Raw genomic sequence first — 7,726 nt, 5'->3', positions numbered from 1 at the left:
TTTTTTTTTTTTTTTTTTGTCTTTTGTTTCATTTTCTGCAAATGCTTCTGTGTTTGTTGTTTAATGGATTTTCTATATAAGATGCATAGCTCAGGAAAGAAGCAAAAGTGCATGTCTGGTGAGGTTTGGACTAGCTAGCAGCAGGCAGAGTCTAGTTCTGGTTATGTCAAGAAATGTGAAATCATATCATGTAATACGCTGAGTGAGATAGGTTGTGAGGGAGTTGGTCCGTCTCAACACACTTTGCGGTTCCATTTTTGCCGCTGAGATCATTGAGAAATTGGTGAGCTGACCACACTTATTTCTCAAATAAATACGGTGTTTTCATCTTACAGATGAAGAACACGGGTCGTCTATAGGGTTGAGCAATCGAGGTTTGGTTCCGAACAGGAAGGAATCAAAAAATGAAAAATCGAAAATACACATTTTCAATTAAACCTATCCAAACTGAAAATACTTTGGTAACTGAATTTGACCGAACGGCAAGTTTTGATTCAATTTAATTCGGTTATCCGAATATCCAAATTTATTTTGACCCTTTTTTTTTTTTTTGGAGTATTGACAAAAATCAATAATTCAATATTGTAATTCAAAAGTTGTGAATTTCCTAATAAAATAGTTTCTATCATCAGATCAAATTAAAATCCACAAGCTACAATAATAACTAACTATCCAAATTCATAAGCATTTGACGATACAATAACAAATTAACAATTCAAAATCCACAAATTAAAATTAGTTCACAATTCAAAAATCCACAAATTTAACAAGTTCATAATTCAAGTCTAAAAAAAGACAATAATTAAGAGATATTGTACTAAATATCAGTTTTTGAAACTTTATTTTAAAAAATGTCAGTTTGACCTTGAAATTTAAATTAATGTCATTTACGTTATTCAATTACTATTACACCCTTTTATTTTTTGTTCGGGCACTACATAACAGAATATTTCAGTATTTCTTTTTTTTCCAGTGTTTCATTTTTTTTTCTTTTCCTCTCCTTTTGTGCTGCCGTTAATAGAATGATCTTTTTCAGTCTTTGAAACTTCTTCAACCGCCTTTATATTTTCTTATTCTTTTTGCTCTTCCACGGTTTTGTTTTTTTGATTCACAGGGTTTGTTGATTTTATTTTTTGATTATATTTTCCGGCTGTTGTTTCTTGTTCTAAATAATTGTTTTTATTTTTTATTCTGTCACTTCTCTTCTGTGATTTCGTTTTTGTATAAACGTATCAGCGGTTTAATGCTCGCCGAAAAATTGTTACTGGTAGATCTTGTTTATACTTTAAAGAGACAAGATATGACTCTCGATTCTATTTAGATTAATATTGATACAATATATATATATATATATATATATATATATATATATATATATATACACACACGTATTTAATTAGTTTTACATATGTACATATACCGTATATATCTTGCATACTGTATATACTACATATATGTCTATATCGTATTTACTGTTGCTGTTGTACCCTTTTATTTTTTATTAGGCGCTACAAAACAAAATATTTCAATGTTTCATTCATCTCTTGTAAGGTTATTTTTGGTATTATTTAAATTTTTTTGACCAAAATTGTTATTATCTTAATTTGTATTCTTTTCTGACATTTTGTTAAAATTGGAACCTCATATATGATATTTGTTAAATTGCCCCATAATTTAACAATAAATCAAGTTCACGTGATAAAAGAACAAGCCAATAATAACTTCAAGCTTGATCATCAAATCTCATCCATGTGACAAGTCCCTAACCTAAAAGTTCACAATTCCATCATTTTCTCCAAACCTAAAAAAAATGGATAGAAACATAAATTAATAATTGTTCATCATATATAATTATGGAGCCTATATACATAATGACATGAAGATCACAAATTATTAAACATCAATGAACCTGTTAAAAAAAAGCTCTAACTTATAGCATTTGATACCATAGCATCAATTGTGATTTCAATTGAAGGTAGAGCTAAAATTAAAATCAAACAATAATCAACATGTATGCTCAAATGAAAATACTAAATAATATAAAAACAATAATTGTTTGATTTAATTACATACCTTGCTCAAGTTTTTCAAGTTCTTCTAAATCTTCTTCAATATTTAAGTAAGATGATCTAATCCAATCTTGTGCACATATTAATACCTCTACTATTTTAAGAGTAAAAAAACTCCTAAATAAGTCAAACACTCTTCCTTCGATACTAAAGGCACTCTCTGAAGCCATTGTCGATAAGAACTGCCGATATATCTCTAACCATTCATCTTCGACCATTTTAAGACATCAAAACATTCTTTGTCATCTTAAGTTACTTCATTAATATTGACATCTAACTTAGTTTTTACTTCTCTACCATCAAAATCTAAAAGTTTTTGCTTTTTGTAGTGTTGCTTCAGAAAGATTTTGGCCTTGCACTTATTAAACCAAGATCAATGTTACTTGTACTTACTTGAAATCCACCATTGTCACTAGACTGGCCATTTTGAGGTTGATACATATTTTTATATTCATTAAACAATTCTTTCACAGAGTTTTCACACTTATAAATAAACTTTCGCCATTTTCTTTGCCATACATCTTCTCATATGCATATTCCATGAAACTCTAATTTATCATGAGGATCAAGAACAACGGCTACATAGATAAGTTTAGTCATTTTGGTTATATCACTCCAATACTTATCAAATTTGACCCTCATTTTCTCACCCATAAGCTTCACATCTTTTTTCTGAATTGTTTTGTCATTCACTCAAAATAAAACACAAATAACTAATATCACTAAAGAACAAGTTTGATATGACATATCTTGAACCAAATATATGCAAAGTAAGCTCATAGAAATGAGATAACATATGAGCCATATCTAGCTTCTTCACAATCCAAGCGGTTGAAAATCTTTTCATCTAACTCAATCTTAAATGTTGGGTTTTATGACTCATACTTCTCATATGCTCTATCATATTTTTCTGTTGCTTTCAGCATTAAATATGTAGAATTCCATCTAGTAGGCACGTCTAAACGTAAAGATCACTTGCATTCAATTTTTTCATATTCAAAACACTCTAAATTTTTTCAATCTAGTTGGAGAACTCTGAATATACCTCACTGCATTCCTCATCCTTGTTGCTAACTCATTCACATCTTTTAATCCATCCATTACAACTAAATTAATAATATGGAAAATTACTATTATGTACCTGTATATATTGAAATACAACTAGTCAGTCTCTGCTTTGCTAAAAATGCTTTTTGAAGTCCCTAAATTTCAATTCCGTCTGATATTGAGTCATTCCATTGGATTTCATGTGTCTTGTCATTTAGTCAATACCAAAAAAATAAAAAAAAAAAGTCATATGAGAGAGCAAAATTTCATACCTAAAATATCCTTGAGACTCACAAGAACTCATTGACACACAGATTCTTCTATTAAACAAATAAGAACATGAATCTGCTAATAGAAAATCTACCTTAATTAACACAAAACAACAATTACATTTAATTTTCATAATAATTTATAGGATTTTTCTAGAAAAAAAAACATAATAGAGGAAAAATAACAAATGCAAATGCATTTTGCTAGTGACTTTGCGCAGCTTTTAGTAATCATATGCTTAATGGCAGCCTTCAAATTCCATCCATATGATAGCTAGCAAACCCATCAAGGCAAGTGTGTTTATCGGTTAATGATGAACTAACCCAGGTCTGCAAATTACTCGTATGCAAAACAAAATCTTGACCATAACTTGAATCCATAAACAAAATATGGATTTTTTTTTATCCCAATAAAAGATTAATTTGACTGAAAATATTTTAAATTCAAAAAATTAAAATTATAAACGAATTGCTGACCAAGATGATAAGGAGATACACTTAATTACATGCTTAACAAGCTAGAAAATTTCTACGACTATGAGAAATGTGAAAGGAGCAACAAACCCATAAGAGATCCTTCACCATTGCGCGCCGCTTAGCTCTCTGTTTCCATCATTTGGATATGGGTGGTGAAGTGGGTAAATACGAAGGAAATCTAAATGTTGACAAAATAAGATTAATGCACCGCTGGTTTAATCTGACATGTCGACCTCCACTGCTGATTTAGATGAGAGCATGAGAGGAAGAATCATGAGAAGGTTGAGTTTGCAGGTAGAGGTGATGACCAAAAAGGAGTTTTTGGTGAGTAATAGATGAGACCTATTTGTATTAGCTAACCAAACAATAACATCCAATTTATTATTGTACTAGATTTGAAGATTAAATTAGGGGATCGGAGAATCCATGATTTAGGTAAAGAGGCTAGAGGAGAAAGAGAGCCCTTTAAATAGATGAAAGGTTAGACATGAAACTGGTAAGGGTATTTAGGATATTTTGTATTGATTTAACTGCCAAATTGGCTAAAATAATGACCGAATATTATACGGAATTGAAATATAAAGACTTTAAAAAGCATTTCTAAAAATGTAGGGATGAACTAGTTGTATTTCGATACATACAGGAATGTAATAGTAATTTTTCCTTAATAATATATGTCATACATCTCATGTGAAGATAATCACAATTACATACACCAATATTTCAATTAATATTTTATTTTCAATATATCAACATCATTTGAACTAGCATTGTCAATAGTAATAGTAAAAGCTTTATCCAAGTCTCATTCAAGCTAGGCATGGCCACCGGTTCGGTTCTAATCGGAACCGAACCGGATCCGAACCGTACTGTAGACGAACCGGAACCGGACCGGAATCGGCGGTTCATAATTTTGAACTGGAACCGGCAGTTCAAAGGCCGGTTAAGGTTCATGTAAATCTTAAAATATGAACCGGAACCGGCAGTTCCGGTCCGGTTTGAACCGGATGCATAAAAAAATTGTAGCTTAAAATTTTTATAAAAAAAATTATATTACTTTATTTGATTGTAGTTGATTTGATTTATGGTGAAGGGAAGTACAATGGTACATAAATTATAAAAAGTGGTGAAAAAAATACACATTTTTTTACTTAATTTATACAAAAAATGGTACATGAATAGTTGATTTATAAAAAAAAAAATGCTTTCAAGTGTATTAAAAAAGAGTGTAACGAATAGTTTTTGATACAATAGGTGTTTTTTAATTTATTTTTTGGTAAATAAATTTTATTCATTTTTTAATCATTTATTTATTTATTTACTAAATTATCCAAAAATATAGTTGTTATTTTTTTTATTAGAAGGGACAATTTGGGAAACTAATAAATGAGAAACATATATAAATATGATTAGTTGATGATTTTTTATTTCACAACCAATTATATCATAACTCTTCTCTTATTCTCAATCAAAATTCTCGCAAATTTCCATATTTCATTATTTTTCTTAATATTGGAATTATCTGTTGTTTATTTTTTATTTTCTTACATCTAATTCCAAATTCTTTCTATAATCTCAATTTTTTCCATTCATAAATTTACTTCATTTGATTTTTTTAATAATTTTCTTAGTATTTGAAAATAATAATTTCCAACTCATTTCAATAATTTTATATTCCATTTATAGTTTTCTATATTAGTGAATTAGCAAAATTTGTAAATTTAATATAATAATAGTTCTAAGTTAGTTAATAGAAGTTTTTCTTTTAAAATTTTATAATAATTTATTTAGTTAATAAAATTTAAACATTTTAAAATTATTATTTATTTATGAATTCGGAATCAAAATTTTATTATTTTTTTAAAAATTTACGTAATGCCGGAACCGAATCGGAACCGTAATTCGAACCGTCGGTTCGCCGGAACCGTGTCGAACCGTGCCAGAACCGGAACCGGAGGTTCAAGGGTCGGTTTCGGTTCAAAATTTTAAACATCTCGAACTGGCGGTTCAGTGAACCGGAACCTGCGGTTCACTGAACCGGCCATGCCTAATTCAAGCAAACAAGTTTTAATTGTCTGCTAATTATTTCACCTTTATGACTTGAAATTGTACAAAAATTAATGATTTTTTTTTTCAAATTCCAATCATCACCAACATATTGTGTTGTGATACACAGATAGTTAATTCTTTGGCATGAGGTCCAAGTATCTATAATTAGGCAAATCTGTTGCAATTCTTTCTAAAAAAAATTCTTCAATGTAGACCTCGTATTCAAATACAATTGATAACAATCTCAAAAAACTACCGAACGAGATGAAATTCTAAATCTAGGGTATACAGCTTTCATAAATTGCTTTAAACCCTCACCTTCAATAAACTTAAAAGGTAATTCATCCACAACAATCATATATGCATGAGCCTTCCTAATTGCATATTCAGCATATTTCTAAGTACTAAGTGTGTCTACATCTCCCTCATTAGGATTTGAAATACGTTATAGAGATAATTGTGTTTCTCTCGTGTCAATTGCATGTAGGTGATGCTTACAAGAATTCATGTGATTCTTAAGTGCAGATGTGCCATTATTTCTTGTATTGCAATAAAATTATTTGATATAATGATTATACTTACATTTTTCTTCTCCTCCCTCACTAATGAACTTTGTGAAATGATTTCATATAGCAAACTTTGATTTTATTGGCTTTATCAAATTTCTTGATGCAATTTCAGATTCACTTTTAGTTGAGTTGGGTTTGATGAACTCACGAGTTCTTCAGGAGGAGTTGATAAACTTGTTTTAGCTATTGTAAACTGCAAAAATGAAAAAGAAAGGAATGGAATCAATAATTATCTCTATCTTCTTTAGTTAAGTTCGGCAAACCCATGTAATTAAATTAAAGAAAATAAATAAAATTCAAAGATTTCACTTAAAAACTCAGTAATGGAAACATAATATAAAATTATTCTGCTGGATGAACTTAATACATTCATTTATATGGAAACACAGCAGCTTGTAGTTTCTCATGAAAATTGAATAGAGAAGGCAATGGAGGTTACAAGATTTTTAAGATGACAATAAAAATTTTATAGAATATATTCATGGCAAGAAAATAAACATGAAAACCATTTCAAAAAAGTTTATGCTTCACTTGAAAAAACAAATTAACAATAATTCAGCTACTATCATAAAAGCTAAAATAAAAAAGTTAACAAATTAACAATCATACATCTACTGTTATTAGTTCCATTTTTAAAAGAAGTTAAAAAAAAAAAAAGAAACAGTAGTATAAACTTAAAAACAATAACTGATTCAATGTGTCCCTTAATTCTAAATATTATATAAAAAAAATTGTTCAATATTATATTACAATTATATTGAAAGAAAAATTAAAAAAAAAATAGAAAGGAAAAGGAAAAAAAGATAAAGAACGAATTTAAAAATATATATATTTTGTTCTATCATCAACATGCAAAGAGACAGATTAATCTAAATCAACAATTCAACATGCAAAGTTCTATCGTCATACTGTTGGCTATATTAATTAAAATTATCAAACTAAAAACAAAGAAGGTAATGGAGAGAGAGAGAGAGGTAATGAGAACTGATTTGATTGGAGGAAATTACTACTCTGCTTGAAGTAGGCAAGGTCGTTAGCTTCACGTGTGGATTTAGCCGGAAAAGGAGATTAGTGAAGAAAGAGAGGTGATAAGAACTGAGAAGATGAGAGATTTGCAACTGCAAAATATAGAAATTTGAGGGCGAAATTCTATTAAGGACTGAAGAGAGAGGAGAGGAATGGAGAAGATTTAAGTCGTTGTAAATAAAATGCAGGTTTTAATTGTGTACCAAAATGCAGTGTTTTA

General features: G+C 29.1%; 1 long non-coding RNA gene across 1 annotated transcript; it reads right to left on the bottom strand.

The window, feature by feature from the left end:
- Positions 1 to 1,622: 1,622 nt before the first annotated feature.
- LOC110009767 (uncharacterized) lies at positions 1,623 to 4,348 on the bottom strand. The gene is made up of 2 exons (XR_002284648.3): positions 3,950 to 4,348; positions 1,623 to 1,801 (listed from the first exon to the last, which is right to left on the bottom strand). It is a non-coding gene; the product is annotated as an uncharacterized LOC110009767 (long non-coding RNA).
- Positions 4,349 to 7,726: the final 3,378 nt, after the last annotated feature.

This window comes from Jatropha curcas, chromosome 8, assembly GCF_041381405.1.
Source record: "Jatropha curcas cultivar XTBG-Jc1 chromosome 8, XTBG_Jcur_1.0, whole genome shotgun sequence".
Classification (NCBI taxonomy): domain Eukaryota; kingdom Viridiplantae; phylum Streptophyta; class Magnoliopsida; order Malpighiales; family Euphorbiaceae; genus Jatropha; species Jatropha curcas.
The sequence above is the reverse complement of the archived record's forward strand: the minus strand, read 5'-3'. Positions and strand labels throughout refer to the sequence as shown.